Source organism: Lissotriton helveticus, chromosome 1_1 (assembly GCF_964261635.1).
Source record: "Lissotriton helveticus chromosome 1_1, aLisHel1.1, whole genome shotgun sequence".
NCBI lineage: Eukaryota > Metazoa > Chordata > Amphibia > Caudata > Salamandridae > Lissotriton > Lissotriton helveticus.
Window position 1 is genome coordinate 1,870,408,148 of NC_136057.1, and position 19,799 is coordinate 1,870,427,946.

At 44.3% G+C, this 19,799-nt stretch overlaps 1 protein-coding gene across 1 annotated transcript in view; it reads right to left on the minus strand.

The window, feature by feature from the left end:
- The window catches only part of TNR (tenascin R), a 736,434-nt gene extending 731,046 nt beyond the window's left edge, over positions 1–5,388 (minus strand). The window contains exon 1 of the mRNA XM_078642004.1: positions 5,279–5,388. The gene's annotated coding sequence lies outside the window, so the exon portion shown is untranslated. The remainder of the gene's footprint in view (positions 1–5,278) is intronic.
- Positions 5,389–19,799: the final 14,411 nt, after the last annotated feature.

The window sequence follows — 19,799 nt, forward strand, 5'->3', positions numbered from 1 at the left end:
AAGGCCATACAAATAGCAGAAATGCATGTAATATAATAAAACATTAATGTGTGACCCAAAAGAAATCTTCAGCGGCCTGACCCTGATGGAACAAAGTCAAGTCTCGGAAATATTTCCTTGCTCAGCTTGTTTGCTTGCAAATAAGAAGTTATGTTAGCTGTGTGAGGACAGTTCACAGGGATGCTTTTCGTGCTCACGGGAGACAGGCACAGTGTGTGGGCAGCGGAGGCCAATAGAAGGCCAAGGAAGGAGCCTTTAATAAAGCTGGGGCAGCCATTTGCTGTCAGCTCCAATGCACATAAATCGTTCAATCCGCTCCCAGCACGTCTGGCTGGAGAATGATGGCCTATCAGAGGGGAGCCTCGGGCAGCCCAGCCACTGCCCAGAAGAATAAACACGGTGTCAGGGTTGGATGGTTTGTGTCAGGATGTCCTCACCAAAAGCTTCTGTCTGGGGAGACCGCCTGGCCGTAGGCTGCGGAGGAGGGATGGCGATGGCTTCGGAGACATTGAGAGAGACAGGCAACCATTTGGTATTTTCAGATTCGGTGTAAAAGAAATAAAGGGGCATATTACCAACCAATAGAGATAATTTTTGTCTCTAACTTGTTTAGAGACAAAAATTATCGCCGCAAATCGGTGATTTTTATCGCAGATAAACCTTGCTATTAGCAAGGTTTATCGCAAATGCGATAAAAAACGGCCGCAATGCATGAATATCGCTGAAAAGTCAGCGATATTCATGCATTATCGAGCAAATGCTCTTAGCCATGTTATCCACCTCCCATTGGATAACATGGCTAAGAACTGCTCAGGGCAGGTGTTAGCTTTTGGAGATATTCGCGCTTAGCGCGAATATCTCCAAAAGTTGGTAATAGGAGATAGCGATGTTAGCGACTGTTTTCAGTCGCTAACATCTTGGCACGCCCACTTTGCATGTCATTAGTGATAAATATCACTGACATGCAAAGCGGGGCCCAAGATGGTCGCTATCTCCTACTAGCTGTTGCTAACTGGTGTTAGCGACAGCTTGGTAATAGGGAGATAATTTTATCTCCGCTTTCTTGGCTTTTAAAGCCAAAAAAGCGGAGATAAAGCCCCTTGATAATATACCCCAAAGTGCTTTGTTTTTGTTGAAAAATAATAGGCACCTCTTTATATATTTTGTAGTTTTTTCCAAGGAGTAAATAGTTTTAAGGAGGAAACGCAAAGGTATTTTATGGAAATGTCTTTCCTGACACAAAACACACATTAAACTGCTCTTTAAGGTCCGTTTAGGGACTTTGGGGCATATTACCAAGCAATAGCGATAATTATCGCTATTGCTTGGTTAGAGACAAACATTTACTGCTGCGCTGCGGCGATTTTTATCGCAGATAAACCTTGGTATTACCAAGGTTTATCGCAAATGCAATGAAAAACGGCCGCAATGCATGAATATCGCTGAAAAGTCAGCGATATTCATGCATTACCGAGCTAATGCTCTTAGCCATGTTATCCACCTCCCATTGGATAACATGGCTAAGAACTGCTCAGGACAGGTGTTAGCTTTTGGAGATATTCGCGCTTAGCGCGAATATCTCCAAAAGTTGGTAATAGGAGATAGCGATGTTAGCGACTGTTTCCAGTCGCTAACATCTTGGCACACCCACTTTGCATGTCATTAGTGATAAATATCACTGACATGCAAAGTGGGGCCCAAGATGGTCGCTATCTCCTACTAGCTGTCGCTAACTGGTGTTAGCGACAGCCAGGTAATAGGGAGATAATTTTATCTCCGCTTTCTTGGCTTTTAAAGCCAAAAAAGCGGAGATAAACCCCCTTGATAATATGCCCCAGAATTTTTCTAAAGAATACACGTATCACCAAAATGTATTTGTAGTTAACAGAAACTAAGCAACTCATCCCATGGTGTGTGATTATTGTCGTAATCCGCCCTGTAGAGTCTGGAATGGAACAGGAGGGGATGTGGCGTAACAACCAGAGCGGCTGACTTTGGAGTTGTGGAAACAGGTTCGAGCCCCTGCGTCGGCTCAACATTCTGTGAGTCTGGGCAAATGAAATCACTTACTCTCCTTGGGGAAGATTTACAAGCCCCATGCGCCACATTTACGCCGCTGTTGTGTCACTTCTGTGGCCTCAACTAGCAACCTCCTTCGGGAAGAACAGCAGTGCTCTACATCTCAGCTCCAGGGCACAATCAAGCCAAAGGGACCGCAGCTCCATGAATGTCTACCAGCTAATCTCCAGCTGTATCTTGGCACAGCACTGGTGATGAGTTATTAATGGTGTGCCAGAGTTTCTGTGTCCTTCAGCAGAGCAGTTGGCATATGGCAGGGATGACCCGAGCCCAAAAGCTATGCCAGATGGCCAACATGAGGTATAACTTGGGGGGATAGAGCGGTGCTTGACAAAAATGAAAAAGACTGTTGAGGGCGAGATCAAGGCAACTAAGAGTCAGGAGCGATTCAACAAGTGTGCCATATCTGTGTTGGTGCAACTGTAAAGTCAAAGTTTTGAGCAACTCTCTGTGGGCCTCATGCTTGAGACGTCTGAAGCTCATCTGGCTGGAGAAGATATTAAAGAGGTGGTCCAGCACTTCCTTCAGGCAGATGTGGAGGAAGGTGGCAACAGAGATTCTCAGGGGATTCTGCCTGCCAACAAGAGGACCCAAGGGGAAAAGTTTGGACATTGGATTTTTGCTGCAGAGGGAGGAAGTCATGTGAGTGGCCTCTAGTCTTATTTTACCAGGCCTGGGCAGTCTCACACAACCATGCAGGTAGAACTCCAAATTGTAAAGGAGTTGGTGGTGATGGACTGTGGTAGCTCCCTGAGGTATCCAGCAAGACCTCAGATGCAGAATAATGGTAGGAACTAAGCTTTTATGGATGCCCGGCAGCTAGAGACTACTAAATCAGACTGTGGGCTTGAGAGACCGATGATGGATGTGGAGAAGAGCTGGATGTGGGCCATGGGCCACGGTTTAAAGATTCGGCCAGATGCCATGGGGAAGTAGTTGGCTGTAATAGTTTAATAATGTGTTGAGATGTCAGATGGCTTGTTTCCCCCTTCCTACATTTCACCAACTTTGGACCCTCAGTGACCACCTTTTGGAGTATAGTTATTCCTATCTGGTTGGCATGTATTGTTGCATGGCTGTAGAGGTGAGCTATTAATGAACAAGTGGTGTGATGTTGGGATTCAAAGGCATTCATATTGTTCTAGCCAATCTGTTTTCCAACCAAGTATCCAACCAAACAAATCTAATATATAGAAGGTGATGCCAATAGCAAGAGAGCAGGAGAGGTAGGAAAAGAGGCAGAGAGACAAAAGGCTGATGGAAAGATTTAGAAAAAGAGGAAGCGAGAGAGGGCTGTCCATGAAGTGTGCTCCCCAGCCTGTCTCTTCATCTCATAGAAACCTGGAGTAAACTTAATTACATGCGTGGATGGCACTCATTGGACCAAACAAATTCAGTGCTTCCTTTGACCTGGGGGTTGCAGGTGGGACACACTGGCACTCTTTGTTTTGGAGCCCCGAGATTCTTTTTAATCATCAGCCTGTGACTCAGGACAAGAGAGAGAAAAGTAGCAAAATGAGAAAGAAGGAGGAAAAGAAAGAGAACAAACATTGGCAAATGGAGAAAGCAGGGGTGAACCTAACTGAACTTACAAGAGCGTGATATAGGGGCAGGGAGAGAATATTTGTTGATGAAAGAGACATGAGGTGAAATAAAGATTGAAATAAAGGTTACACAGCCTTGGTATTTGGCAGCCCAAACATTCAGCAGCGGCGTGGGTGAGCTTCTTAGAAAAAGTGGAACCCTGCACTTTTTTTTTTTTTTTACAAATTAAGTGCAGCTACAACTATGATGCCATGGTGTCCAGTTTGACCACCTATATCACATACTGTCATCGATAAGTAAACAAATAATAATGATAGACATGAAATGATTTGTCACTTTCAGGCTCTCATGGAGAACATTCAGTGCATGTAAATTTCTGTGAGGACCCATATCCATGTTATGGTAGCAAAATGTCCCCTAGGCATGTGTGCTTCCTGAAGGACTTCACCTTAAAGAGCATGCCTGCAGCCACGCTTTAATTCATAATCAAAACCAAAGCAGGGAGCAAGAACCAAGACTGCCTAACACGCATAAAAAATTAAAACAAGATGGCACAATAAAGAAAAACTCCCTAAGGACAATAAGTATCAGGTCACAAAAAAGCAATCAATGGAGAAACTTTTAACCACTGCAAATGGCAACATTGAACATTTAACGCTTTAAGAAGCATAAGAAACTCGCCTTGCCCTTTCAACAGCGCTACGAAGCCATAACACTGACATGACTGAGGTACACATAAACTAAGTGGAAGTATTTTCCAGAAGAAAAAAAAGGTTTATCAATTATAAAATCATAAAATATGTTGTCGAGAAATGCAGACCATTGACCAAACATCTCAATCCGAGAGCATGGATTAAAAAAAGACTAGCCTCCTGTTTCACAACGGTGATATTAGGTGGGAAGTGGGGTGTTGTTCGTTCCCTCAGTGGCACCAGCCTGCTCATATACTTTTGCTTTCAATGTTAACTGATGGTTATTGGAACTTTCCTTGACAGCAGAAGTTTCTGAAGAGGTAACAAGAACATAACCATAACATTCACATGTGTGTACTCAGATCAAACAGTCAGAAGCGATGGATGGATGGATAATGGGTGGATGAATGGGTGGGTGGATGGGTGGGTGGATGGATGGAGAGATGGATGGATAGGTGGATGGATGGGTGGGTGGGTGGGTGAATGGATGGATTGGTGGATGGATGGATGGATGGCTGGATGGATGGATGGATGGATGGATGGGTGGATGGATGGATGGGTGGGTCGGTGGATAGATGGATTGGTGGATGGATGGATGTGTGGGTGGATGGATGGATAGATTGATGGATAGATGGATTTTTGGATAGATGGATGGATGGATGAGTGGGAGGATGGATGGAGGGATGGATGGATGGATGGCTGGATTGGTGGATGGCTGAAGGGATGGCTGGATGGATGGATGGATGGATGGGTGGGTGGGTGTATGGATGGATCTCCAAGAATGTATCATTCGTTCCTGAGAGAACTGCTCCCTGCTGCACTAACTGCAAGTATCATGTGAACCTCAGAATCACGGCTGTATATAGCAGAGGCTGAGTCAGCTTCACAGTAGAACCCTAAGGGTTCCAGATCACGTCATTTATTTATTTGACAAATAATTGGAGGCATTTCACTGCACTTACATACACTGCAATGCGTCTGATGGGGAATCAGTAGTCTCAACCACCTCGTGTCAGTCCCTCCTTCAGTGGGGCTCTTAAACCAACCAGGGCAGGCGAGGCAGCTGTTACCTGTAAAACAGAGAGAGGTGATACCATTAAAATAGTGAGGTTAGTTCACATCACAACTTTTGTCACAACAAGAATCAGATGCAGATGTCAATAGAAGTGTGCTCAGAAACACACAACGCTGTCTAGAGAAGAAGCCCTAATTATAGCAGGCAACATCTAACGAATCGGAACCAATAGCCGTGTACTAATTAAAAAGTGTGTCAATTTAATGCTAGCCCTCTACCGCCCAAGAATCTAGATCAGGGTTCTCCAAAGTCGGTCCTGGAGGGCCGGATTCATGCCAGATTTTTATGATAACTGCATTTATCTAAATGGGGATATGCTAAAAATCTGGCCTGGATCCAGACCTCCAGGACCGACTTTGGAGAACCCTGATCTAGATTCAACCTACTCTTTCACTTCTGGGTCTCTCTCCCATATTTCGCTGTTGCCTTCCCCAGGCTCGATCTACACAGTTTTAACTCACCTCTCTTGCCAGTCTTCATTTAATTCAATTTAATCTCATTTTATTTATATTTATGTGCATACCAAGTTAGAGTCTCCACTTATTTACAATCGAATTTTACTCTAATGGGGAAGACCAGAATGCTCAGCGTTGAACAAAATCTTCTCCTAACCAAGAAGTAGGCAAGTGCGAATTAGCAAAATCTCAAATTCCCAGAATCTTGATATTTAAAAAAAAATAGATTAACAGTTTCTGTATCCTCTGCAGCAGCATGAAACTGATTGCTGCTGCTATAAGGCGCCACGCATGGAAAATGGGTGGACTGCCATTGCTCAGTAGAATCCCCCATCTCCTGTTCCTGGACCCACCCAAGCAGAGCGCAGCTTATTTTCCCCATCCCATCTGGCCCCATTGCCCAGTCTCCAACCTGCCTACTTCCCCATCTCACCAACTCTTCGGGCAACAGGAGGGGCAGCATTCCTTGCACAGGAAATCCCACCTATAGGACATCCTGCACGCTTGGAACATCCTGTAACAGGGAATCTGGTGCTAAAACAGAGTTGTTTCTTTTTGGGACGCCTTTGGTGAAGTTCACTGCTCTCACAAATCTCTGATTAAGAGAATTGAAACAAAGTATCTCAAATGTGCCAGACTACATAGACATAGATTTACCCTTCATCATCCAGCCCAGAAATTGGACACACTTTGCTATTTGGTCAGGGGCATAACACAGACCCCTGCTAACCCTGAGGCACGGGGGGGCCCGACTCTTCAGAGGGCCCACATACATCCCAAGGTTAATGTATATATGGGAGATTCAAGGGGCCCTCATCAAATTTAGTAGAGGGACCCTCATCTTGCGTTATGCCACTGCCTTTAGTGATCTGAGGTTAGGCTGCTGGAGGCGAGAATCTGGAATTTTATTCCTCTCCAGAAAGAAACTAACATCAACGGGTCCAGTGTGAATGTAAGATGTTTTTCCCTCCCAAGATCTCACTCTGACTTAACCCTTCCATAACCAGTGTGTGAGTCTCCTCACAGTAATGCGCGCCTCTCTTTGTCTTCCCTATCTTCGCAGTTTTCTCGGGTGCCTCATTCCTCATCACCCATCTAACACTCCCCCCCACACCACCGTTCCATCTTCACCGTCCTTCTTTCGCGCTCGCCTTTCCGTTCGCTGATTTTTCCTAGCTAGCGGGGCTTCCAGAGGCGGGAATCGATAAGTCCTTTAATTGCTAGCCCAAGAACTCATCAGTTGCCCGAGCTGTAATTACACAACCCAAGCCACTCACATTGCGTCAGCGACAGGATGAGAAATGAAGGGGGGGGATGATCATGCGCAATGTCTTCGTTGGTGGCAAGCGGGGAGCAAGTTAGTACAGCCAGGCATGTGAAGGAAAATATACCCACTGGCATACTCCAAGTTTCATTGAGTAATGTTACTTATATTTTTTTATTAAGCATGCAGATTATGTCAGATAGGTTTTTGAAGCGCTGTACAGTGATAATTGTTGAGATCATATTTTTTTCAATGCCACATTTTAATTATTTTGAGACATGCAGCATGCTGCAGACGCTGCTTCAATACACAAAGGCTATATGTCACAACTTTGAATAACTATACATCACACTGCCATAATATTATATCTAGAATATCAATTATCCACAATATAGTTAAGATAAAGGTATGTAGGTAAGTATAGATGTACTATTAACTCCATATCTACATTCCTTGAGGTTAAATAAAGTTTCACATCTATGTAATGTATGTACATTGACTACAACTACGTAATCGGTTGCACATAGGGTAATATGTAACATATTACCCTATGTGCAACCGATTATGTTACTTATTACCATTTTTGAATGTGGGAGCCATGATTCACAAAAGAAGTCTTGAGTGAGTTACAATTAGGCCTCAGCAAAATACAAGTTATGCCAGCATAATTCACATCATTTTGGGAAATTTGCATTATGGTCAATATGTGAAATTCCTGAAATAAATCCATAATGCTACTTCGCTTAATTACATGCCATTTGTGGTAAACATTTACCACAAATTGTACCATTCACTGTACAAATTTTACAGCGAACAGAGAGGAGTAGCAAAACGGGAGTGGCTGTTGTTTATAGTGCTTTGTTTAAATGCGTCCGCATGCCAAAAATTGACACAATTGTATTTGTGTTTAACTATGCGTAATTTTGCCATAATTTCGCATAATTATGCAAAAGCAAATAATTAGAATTTAGCACATCCCTAGTTATGATGCTACTTCTCTCCTACACAACTAGTAATAGATAGCATATTTCATTAAGTGCATCTGCATATATAGTTTATGCAATTGAGAGAGCGCCATTTATAGTGGAATTTGTAGGGGTGCAGCATATGTACAAGTAGTCAGCACCCGCATATGTAGAGGCCTGTTAATCATGTTTAGATGCAATGTATGAGAGAGTACTATAGTAAATTGGTATCAGAAAATGTGCAGAGCCAACGTTACAAGGTGCAATCCATGCTTGCTGAAAACAGATGCTTTTAAAATGAAACCTTTTTCCTTTTGCAACGTATGTTTAACAATACAATTGAACTTTTAGATCTGCTTTATTTGAAATGTAATAGTCTACACATATGATAATTTGCTTAAAGTAGAAAAGGCTTTTGCAGTTTAAGGTTGGAAGCCTAGTGAACAGAAGAAGGAATGCTAAAATAAAGTGTTGGGCCTATAATTGAATCAGAGGCCTAGTTCAGCGAAATTGTTGCAGGCCAGGTGGAAAATGTCTTGTCTAATCATTTAACTGTAGAAATGATTTATAGAATAACCTTTTATAAAATGTTGCAATATCCGTAGACTGTGAGCTGCTTACGTATTCCTTTGCAGGCGCCTCATCGTGCAGATAGTAGAGTAGAAGGGCCCATTGTGTGTGTATGTTAGGATTCTAGACCTAGACATGGAGGAGTAGACCAGGAATTCAAGGAGGCAACTTGAAAGGATGAAGAGTCTGAGACCCAAGGACAGCCGAACGGACGAGGATGGATCCAAGCCATATGGAATTCTACAGATCCCAACGCCTTCTAGAGGGGCGTTCCTATAGGTGTGTCGTTAACATTGTGGGGTTTCGTATTAGGGACAGCACCCCGAGGGTGGAGGCAGAGCAGATGGCTGAGGAGCTAGAGAGAGCGGTCGCATGGGCAAAGAGCTTAGCAGCGGAGATGGAAACTCTAGTCTAAGGGAGAAGGTGGCGAACTTCTTTGGAAGTCTCCACGGCTGACACCTTTTGGTTAGGTTGGGCTAATTGTTGAGTAGGGATGTCACCTAGCATAGTGTAGGGACAGACTAATCTGAATATATGTCTTATATCCTGATGAGCACCAGAACTCAAGTTATAGCAATCTTGTTTAGCCTGATGGTATTAGAACTGATCCTTGTGCTATTCATTAGTCGCTTGAGACTTTTCCGTAGGATTATGTTTGTATTAGTACCTGTTTATCTCCTGAACCTCTTGCTGAGGTGCCTGTATCTGCAGTTATTTCTGGTTATGTAATAAACCTTTAAATACAGTCTTTAGTCAGTTGTTCTTTGGGGAAAGCATTTCTGGTATTTTGATTTGAATTATTTAGTGGTGACTAGATTACCTAAATTCACTCTATGACAGGTAAAAAGGTCCAGTCGACCTGTAACGGGATTCTGGAGAATGGAGAGCAGACTCTAGAGATGAAATCCCGCCTTTTCAGTTGGTAGCAATTTAGGATGGTTTATCTTCTGGAGTAAGGGTAATCTAGAAGTAGGTTGAGAATTTCCCCCGAGACCCATAGAGAATAAAATGGAGAACGTCCAGAGAATCACAGACGGAGGATGGCGTTCCATGGAAACTGATGGAGAGTAACAGTGCGGCAGAAAGCAGCAGGTCGGAGGAGAGTGAGTATGAAAAGGGTCATGCGTTGTTAGATTGCGGTGTTATGTTGTGTCGTTGTGTTGTAATGTCTGGCGGAGTTGAATGCCTGTAGAGTGTATGAGGATCAGGTTGTGAGCGCGCGCAACCGGTGAAAATCTTAAACTCAAAGAGAACTTAAGTGGTTCGGGTGTATCGAACATCCAAAGTAATTGTCAACTGCTGTGAAAGGGGGTCATGAGGTACCATTGATCGCCCGAAGGAGTGTGTAGGTAACAGACGCTGGTCGGAAGTTACCGGGTGACAGTTGAGGTGAATCTCTGTTCGCTCGCGGACAGGCATTTGCCGGGAAAGGTGACAATTACAGTTAGACTGTGGCCGTACAGTCAAAGAAGTGGTTGCTTGGTCGGAAGTAATCATTTCTAGTGTATGATTGGGACGCATGCGTGACCGGCGAGACATCGGAGAGAGGAGGGGAACTGCTGCGAAACGGAGGCGAGTGACGTCAGAAGGAGCCGCGCTGTGATAGGGCGGTTAGTGTGAAGCCGCGCTGTGATAGGGCGGTTAGTGTGAAGCCGCGCTGAGATTGGTGGATTGTCATCAGGAAGTAAACGAGTGTTGTAAACAAGGAAACGTTGTGGTTTCATCATGAAATGTTTTAAAGTATTGCGAAAATGTTTCAAAGGCGAAAACAAGATAGAACCTCGGGGTGGGGAGGAGGCTCCACCCGAGGATACTCCATCTTATTACATGGCAGCGAATGTTGGGTTGCATACCATATTGTGGCTTGATAATTGGTGTAAGATGACAGACGGAAACGAGGAATTGACTTTTCCTAAATATGGAACGTTTAGACTAGAAGTGTTATACCAGTTGAAAGCGATTATGGCTGCATTGCGACCTTTGCCCAGACCAACGCAGTTTGAAGTGCTAAATGCATGGATCAGGGCAGCCCACGACAGGAACAGAGACAGGAGACAGGAAAGAGTAAAACGATCGGTACAGGCTGCTGAGGTTCCGGCTGCTAGCGACCTTTGTCACGACCTGTGCCCGGGTTATTGGGTCTTTGTCTGGAAGCACGTGAGGAAGAGCTGCCTGGATGTACGCTGGCGTGGGTCTTTCCAGGTGATACTTGTTACCACTACTGCCGTGAAGTGTGGTGGTTTGCCGAATTGGGTTCACGCTTCTCACACCCGACGAGCTCCAGCACCTGAAGAAGGAACAGCTCCTCTCGTGGATGAAAACAATAACGAAGAAGAAGATCCGAAAGAGGGAACAAGTCAAGCTGTGGGGGTGCCAGTAGAAGTTGGGAACTCCCCTGATCAAGCCATGTATGATCACGACGACAGTGATACTGAATCCGCCCCAGAAGACGGAAGCGGCGGAGAAGGTGATCAGAGTACAGAAGAATCGGATGGGGAAGACGAACAGGGAGTGCAAACAAGAGGCCGGCGAGCAAGAGGTGCAGAAGCTCATTGGCCCGAAAGACGGAGGCGAATGAATGTGAGATTGGCTTCCGAAAGAGAACTTGCCCCTGTGTCCGAAGAGTCCGATTTGGAGGGGGAAAACGAAGGAGCTGCACAGAGTGGTCCGAGAAGGTCAAGGAGAGTGCGAGTACCTTGCCAAAGATATGCCACTGCAGAGTGGACCTATCCTTTCACAAATGTTAGGATTGCCAATGCCAGGGGTCCTGAGGTCCGGGAGGGTGAGATCGGTGGAAGTGACCAGCACAATACCCAATGTTAAGCTGCGAGTGGTGCTGTTGATACCTGGACTTGAGATTGAAGGTATCCTGACACTCACCATTCCTAATCCCCCTCTCCTAAGCAAGATACGTGATTTACTCCTGGAAAGACTGGTTTTCCCTACCTTTGTTCCGGACATGCCAGCCTATGATGTAGTTGTGCTTCGCATGGAACTTTTGGATTATGTGTTGCAGGCAATCGGATCAAGTATAATCATAGACTATTAAGAGCCGTGAGCTGAACTTTGAACTTTGAATTTGATTGACTTTTGTGCTTTTGCTTTGAAAAGAACTTTGAAAAATTTTGTGAATAGCTGTTAAAACTAACCTAGAGCCGAGTGGAAGAAGAAGAAATTTAGGGACTTTCCACAGAGGACGGAGAAGGGTTAGGGCTGTCTGAAAAGAAGAACTGAAACAAGAACTTCTGTTGCCAGGTGTGGTTCAAGAAACTCAAGTAACAAAGAAAAAGACTTTGGGTGCTTTCCGAGAACGAATTGCTTGAGCCGAGACCATGGCGCCTGGAAACCCGAATCGTAGAGCCAAGTGCATAGTAAGCACCCTTTTAGCAGGAGTAATTCTCCTTATAGTTATAGTAGTTTCGGTTTCTTATTTTGCACCACATGAACCAGTAGAGAAGGCTGAGGGGACACAGGCACCTGACACCCCTAGGCAGAAGGAAGAAAGAGAAAGAAGAGAAAAGGCTTTACTGGCTGCAGAAAGTCGTAGGTTACATACAGATCTGTCTAAAGGAAATTTTGGGCAGAACGCATATGCAAAGCTGCTGTATGAATACATTGATGCAATGGATGCTAAAGATTGTTACGTGTGTATGCAATTGCCAGCTTCAGTAGATGAGGGTATTAGATACCATCACCTTCCATTAACATATGGAATTTCATGTAGTTAGTTGATTAGCATATTGTATGGTAGAAATCATTTTGAATATTATTTTTCAAATTATGATGCTGTGTTACCAGAAGTCCCAAATTACAAGCACTTGAATAAGTGGGACTATTATAAATCAGAAGACAGACTGGGATATGTTTTCATTCCCACACAAGAGCTAGACACCCCGTACGCACACCGACACAATTTGACTTGTTCATTGTCAGAGGTGGAAAAGAAGTTCATTGAGCAGGTAGAAGACAGGTACACGAAGCAAAAACAGTTGCGAGATTCAGGACAAGGAAAGGTAGACTGGACCGAAGAAGAGAAGAAACACAAGTCAAGGGGGAGTTATGGTCCAATAGCTCTAGATGAGGTACAGAAGGGGAAGCTGTGCCTGCACAGACCACAGACTTATTATGAGAATGTGTATGTAGGTCATACCACGTGTGAACACACCTTCACATTAGAGTACTACACCAAAGACTTCTTGAAGAGCGTGTTGCAGGTGACCCCTACTGTGTATTTTGTCTGTGGAAAGAATGCGTACGTGAGATTGCCAGAGAAGTGGTATGGAACATGTTACCTAGCAATTATCTTTCCCAAGATTTACCATACTGAGGATTTTGCTCTCTTGGAGGGAGGATCCCAGAGGAGGGTAAAGCGGGGAGAGAGTGCTGGAGCAATTATTGGAGATGTGTTTGGAGCAGCGATACCTATGTTGGGAGTCATTTTGAATGACATCAAGATAAGACGGTTAGCAACTGTAGTGGATGAACTGTCGATGAATACAGCCAAGTCATTAGTGTTGGTCGAGGGTGAGATGTTGTCGATAAGGACAATGGTTTTACAGAACCGTCTTGCCTTGGACCTCATCCTAGCAAAAGAGGGCGGAGTCTGTAAACGTTTGAAGATTCAGGATTGTTGCACTTATATACCAGACAACTCTAAGGATCTGGAGACATATATAAGCAACATTACTGCAATCCACTATGAGATTGAGGACTTGACCCAAGAGAACGCATGGGAGACCGTTGGCAAGGGATTTGGGAAGGTTGGAAACTGGTTTGCCAACCTAGGAAAGGGTTTCCTTAGATTTGTACTGAAACCCCTTATCATAGCAGTGGCATGTGTGATTGCCTTGTGGGGTTTAGTGAGGATGTGCAAGTGGTACAAGGCTAACAGATTGGCGAGATCAATGAGAGTGCAAGAGATGCGAATGGAAAGACTGCAAGACAATCAGTACCGCAGTTTGAGAGCATTGGAGATGCTCAAAAGAGGGGAAATGGCCACAAGCACTGTTTAGATCAGTTCTTACCCTGAGGATGATGTGAGGGTGGTGATGACACGGGTCATCAAAGCGGGGAACTGAGAGAGCGCCATTTATAGTGGAATTTGTAGGGGTGCAGCATATGTACAAGTAGTCAGCACCCGCATATGTAGAGGCCTGTTAATCATGTTTAGATGCAATGTATGAGAGAGTACTATAGTAAATTGGTATCAGAAAATGTGCAGAGCCAACGTTACAAGGTGCAATCCATGCTTGCCGAAAACAGATGCTTTTAAAATGAAACCTTTTTCCTTTTGCAACGTATGTTTAACAATGCAATTGAACTTTTAGATCTGCTTTATTTGAAATGTAATAGTCTACACATATGATAATTTGCTTAAAGTAGAAAAGGCTTTTGCAGTTTAAGGTTGGAAGCCTAGTGAACAGAAGAAGGAATGCTAAAATAAAGCGTTGGGCCTATAATTGAAGCAGAGGCCTAGTTCAGCGAAATTGGTGCAGGCCAGGTGGAAAATGTCTTGTTTAATCATTTAACTGTAGAAATGATTTATAGAATAACCTTTTATAAAATGTTGCAATATCCGTAGACTGTGAGCTGCTTATGTATTACTTTGCAGGCGCCTCATCGAGCAGATAGTAGAGTAGAAGGGCCCATTGTGTGTGTATGTTAGGATTCTAGACCTAGACATGGAGGAGTAGACCAGGAATTCAAGGAAGCAACTTGAAAGGATGAAGAGTCTGAGACCCAAGGACGGCCGAACGGACGAGGATGGATCCAAGCCATATGGAATTTTACAGATCCCAACGCCTTCTAGAGGGGCGTTCCTATAGGCGTGTCGTTAACATTGTGGGGTTTCGTATTAGGGACAGCACCCCGAGGGTGGAGGCAGAGCAGATGGCTGAGGAGCTAGAGAGAGCGGTCGCATGGGCAAAGAGCTTAGCAGCGGAGATGGAAACTCTAGTCTAAGGGAGAAGGTGGCGAACTTCTTTGGAAGTCTCCACGGCTGACACCTTTTGGTTAGGTTGGGCTAATTGTTGAGTAGGGATGTCACCTAGCATAGTGTAGGGACAGACTAATCTGAATATATGTCTTATATCCTGATGAGCACCAGAACTCAAGTTATAGCAATCTTGTTTAGCCTGATGGTATTAGAACTGATCCTTGTGCTATTCATTAGTCGCTTGAGACTTTTCCGTAGGATTATGTTTGTATTAGTACCTGTTTATCTCCTGAACCTCTTGCTGAGGTGCCTGTATCTGCAGTTATTTCTGGTTATGTAATAAACCTTTAAATACAGTCTTTAGTCAGTTGTTCTTTGGGGAAAGCATTTCTGGTATTTTGATTTGAATTATTTAGTGGTGACTAGATTACCTAAATTCACTCTATGACAGGTAAAAAGGTCCAGTCGACCTGTAACGGGATTCTGGAGAATGGAGAGCAGACTCTAGAGATGAAATCCCGCCTTTTCACAATGACATTATTTTATGTGTAATTGTTATCATAATAGCTATTGGACCAAAACAAGGATGCATAGGGTTACATTTGTGCAGTAGGAGCACAAACACATCAAACAGACCTCATGCGTTGTTTTAGAGTTGTGTAAAGTAATTGTTACATACAATCTGTGAGGCAGACTTTTTCACCGTTGGAATGTTGATGTTGTGTTAAGATTATTGTAACTGTACTGACATGTACATATTTAGCTTTGTGATATTGTGGTAGTCGATAACCTGGATCCAATATCATGGCAGGACGATATTTAAAACTGAATCTTGTGGTAGAACAGCTTTGCTGATGGCAAAGTGGCTGGTGCAGATGGTCAGTTATGTGGATAAAGGACAACACTCTGTGAGAAGGGTCTTTTATGATCACATGCACCCACACACATTGTACACTATATAGATCCCAGAGAGGCTCAGGAGCGCTTTATTTTTCACAGGAACCAGGATGAACCATTAGTGAGTAATACAATGGGCAAGAATATCTTCTCTAACCACACACAACCAACCAATAAAAATTACAGAAACCAAATGTGAAAGGTGTCTATTCTCCAAAAGCACCAAGCGAACTGTAGAATCATAATGTACTAATCTGGGGACATCAAAGAACATAACATTGAAAAGTTGTGGTTGCATGATGACAAACAAGTCCGAAGACAAAATAATGTGTACATGTCCCCAGAACCCTGTGATAGAGCTGCGTTGAGTATAGCCACAAAGCATGTTATCATAACCAGACCATGATTAGGGTGAAACAAGCAAATCATGGGACGATGAAGTGTATGAGTTGGGAAATACAGCACACTCAGATGATCTTCCAGCCATGCTGTGGAGGGATTTGAAGACAGATGTCAGGCTCCATTCGGGGGATCACATGGCAGACAGGGGCTATTGTGCTACAACCTTGGGGGTTGAGGTCCTTTGCCATTAAGTGTCCTGCAGTCATTCATCCTATGACTCTGCAATCTGGGCCAAGTACAACGCTTTTCCACACTTGACTCACAGGGTAGAGCGGGTGAGCAGTCACAGACCTCTCAGGGGAGCAAAAGTTCTGAACATAACACTGAACTAACAGTCACAATAACTTAATGCCGAGCCCATTGCTTTTAACCGCTTAACCGTGGCGGCAATTCAGCGGCGGTATAATGCAGTGGGCGGGGCTGCAACAGCCAACGGACGTGCGCAGCACTACGGAGGTAGTGCGCGTGACGGCCGTTGGCCGTCAGAAGCAGCGAAGGGGTTAATATCAAGTACTTTAATCACATAGCAGAACTAAATACTACACAATTCAGTGGGAGTAGAAAATACTGGTTTGCATTCCTGGTTGCGATCTCAGTTATTGCTACACCCCTAGCCCCATTTCAGTTCTCATCCTACACAGGTGACCCTAGTAACTCCAGTCTATCGTATCCTGTAGTAGACATGAATTATGCACAGGTGTAGATTATGTCACTGTTTCGGCCACATGTTTTGATGCACAACTCAGCTCAATAGTTCTCACCCAAGGTTCAGTTTGTCAGAAAGTCTCAATTCCCTCAAGTGCATCTCAGTCCTTTATTTCGGTTACAGGTGAAGTCTTGCCGTACCTGTGAAGTGGCCTTGCTGATCGGATGTTGTGCCAGGCACAGTCCTTGCTTTCTGTCCTTCCAGCAGCCTTTCCTCAGCATCAGTGTCTGTGGACAATTACAGCACAAAAATCTGGACATCATGGGCAGTTCCAACCTCCAGGCTGACCAGGCTCCACTCTGTGGTGATGTGTAGTTGTGGCCTCCCAAGCCAGACGGACTCCATTTATTGGCAATGCATCTTCTTTCCTTCTGGTGTTGGCAGCAACACCACCAGCTCATAGCTGGCAAAGACTGCCAGTTGTCTTGCCCACACTTTATATGATGAAGTCTTTAAAGCCAGTTCTCAGCAGAAACCGTGCTAGAGACCGTGAGACCCACTCATGTGACAGATTAACTTTGATTTTGTCCTCTAATGCAGTCTGCTTTCACCAGGTGTTCCTCGTGCTAGAACAGTCTGAGTTTCTTCCCCGGACAGTGTATCCTCCTACAGGGCCAGGCATCTTCCTTCCCCTTCTCAGCAGGGAGGCAGAAAAGTGTAGACTTTAGGTGATGTCCCCTCGCCACTGGGTGACTGGCTGTCAGACTGGTACCAGCCCTGGTTACACAGCCATAGTACACTGCAGAGCACTCCCTTTCTTGATTAAGACAAATGTGGAACTGGAGGCAACTGGGGTGGTGTGGGTCCTACTTTTATACACATTTTTCTGACAGGGGATGTGGATCCACTGTCTAAAATTTCTGAACCAGTTTGAGGTAGTTCTTTTTCAAGTGTTCATGTGAGGCTGCGCTCCAGACACAGCCTTTGTGTAACATGAAATGTACACACAGTGTGATCAGATCTTTGTCTCTCTGTAAGTGAGATTATGGTCTCCCATATCCTCTCATGTAAAGTTATGCTATTATGTGAAGACCCAGAACTTTTCACTGACTTACTATGTCAATTTGGAGTGTGTTTGTTTACAGTAAGTACGTGACACTTGTATGATAGCCAAACTCTTTGAGTATGTGAGTCTGAATACTGAAGCCATTGGGATCCATTTTGGATGCATTTGGTTTAGCATGGCACAAGATGGAGGGTGCAGACATCTTCCACAGATACTGGAAGTGCATTGCCTGTGTTCTTGTGGCTGGAGTGTGGAGAAGAAGACACTGTAGTGAAGAAGATGGAGACATGGAAATCCAGACACTGACGTGAAGAGGATGGGGACATGGTTACCTTTAGAAATTCCACTTGGGCAAAGAGCTGATGATTAGTTCTTCCTGAGCACTGCCATTGGAAGAATGATAGGGATTAGGGGCAGGGCTGACGTTTCTGTTGTTGAAGGTGAGGAAGTTTCTAGGCCATGCTTGCCCTCTTGTCTGTCCCCGATCACTACTTCAGCAAGGCTGATAACAACCCGATGCAGAGATGTCAGGCTCACTGTGCTGATGTTGCGTGTACTTTTGCTTGGAGATAGCCTCACTGCAACCTGCTGTGAGGAGCATCATGTTACACTAAGGATTTCCCGACAATGGTGAGGTCACATGCTCCTCTTCAGCTCAGATAGTGGACTGCAACACAAACTCATGGCCCATCTGAAGAGCACTGCGCTGAAGGGAAGGTGTGAAGATGCGCACATCTCCCTCTAGCTGTGCTGTAGTTGGGGCAAGGGCATATCACATGCCTGTCTCCCATTAGAGCAACGCTGAGTTAGAGATGTATGAAGTTATGGTAGTCATCGTGACCAGCACCAATGAGCAATTATCTCTATATGTAACATCATTACTCAAGCCCTGTGCGAATTTCAGATAAGCCATTTTTGTATCTTATAAGTGCTGATATAGGCAAAAATTGCAATGAGGAAGACGAAGGCTTACATAGATTGCGTGGTGTTGAAAGTATTACTTCCGGGTTGCGATCTCCTTGACTGTTTTACTTCATAACTTAACTTTGTCTGCTCCTCTTTCCTAGCCTGGGACATCTACAACAACCATTGGTTTAAGGCCTCCCTTGTCTTCTCTGACCTTAAACAGGTTCATCTGCCTATCATCTTCCATATTCTTTGCCAATAAAAGTCATTAACTTCCAAAAAGTTTCCATGAAAATTTGTAGGCTCCAAAAATTGATTCACTTCCATTTTTTAGGAATACAGGTGTAGGGACAGCTCTTCATAAACATGTCCAAAAGCAAAGGCCATTTTTCATTAACAACAGTGCAGCGAATTCTGGCTCATCGATAGAAAGACAAAAACCCTGTCCTTGTTGAAGACTGGCGAAAAGGGCTTGATGTATTTATGAATATTGAAAAGCCAATCTACATTGCCAGAAGTTGGTCTCAAAAACACAAAAATAATGATACGCCTGTGCTCGCTTCTGAGGGATTGTTCTTGACCCAATGCAATCACCTATTGGAATGCTAGATGCTGAAATACGTGGGTACAAGAGCGGGGAGGGTCATGCATTTTATGGTGTACGACTTTGTGTATGGTCATGTAATATTCTGTGTTTATCATGGATAATTGATGGAGGTTAGAACAGCCGATGGGAAAGAGGGACATGGTGTCTTATCTTTATCGTTTGTGACTTTTTGCATTCATCAAGATGTACACAAAAATCAGTAAAAGAGTGTTATAAAAAAATAAGCAATGCAGCCAATTCACCTAGAACCTAGGACCAGGATATCCTGAGTATCTAGAATGCACTCTTTCTTAATCTGAGCCTTACTCTCTTTTTAGACTGTTGACTTCTAGACCAGCCTCTCGCACTTGTGGCCTCATTATGATGGTGGTCGGACAAGTGTCCAACCGCCATCAAAGCCGAAATGAGACTGCCCAACAACTAGTCAGCGGTCCCACCCACCATCTTTTAATAAGACTGCTGTGTGGGTGGTCGGAAACTGCCTTTTTCTACTGTGGCTTGTGCTGTGGCCCAGAAAGTGGCCGTAGCACAAGCCGCAGTCGAAAAAGGCATTTTTTAAACATCCATGCACTGTGTGCCATGCACCATGTGGTGACTGGCACACGGTACATGAATGTTTGGGGGGGCAACACATGTACCATACTGGCCACTTAGCAGTGGCCCATGGTGGATGGGGTCCCTGCTTCGGGCCCCCA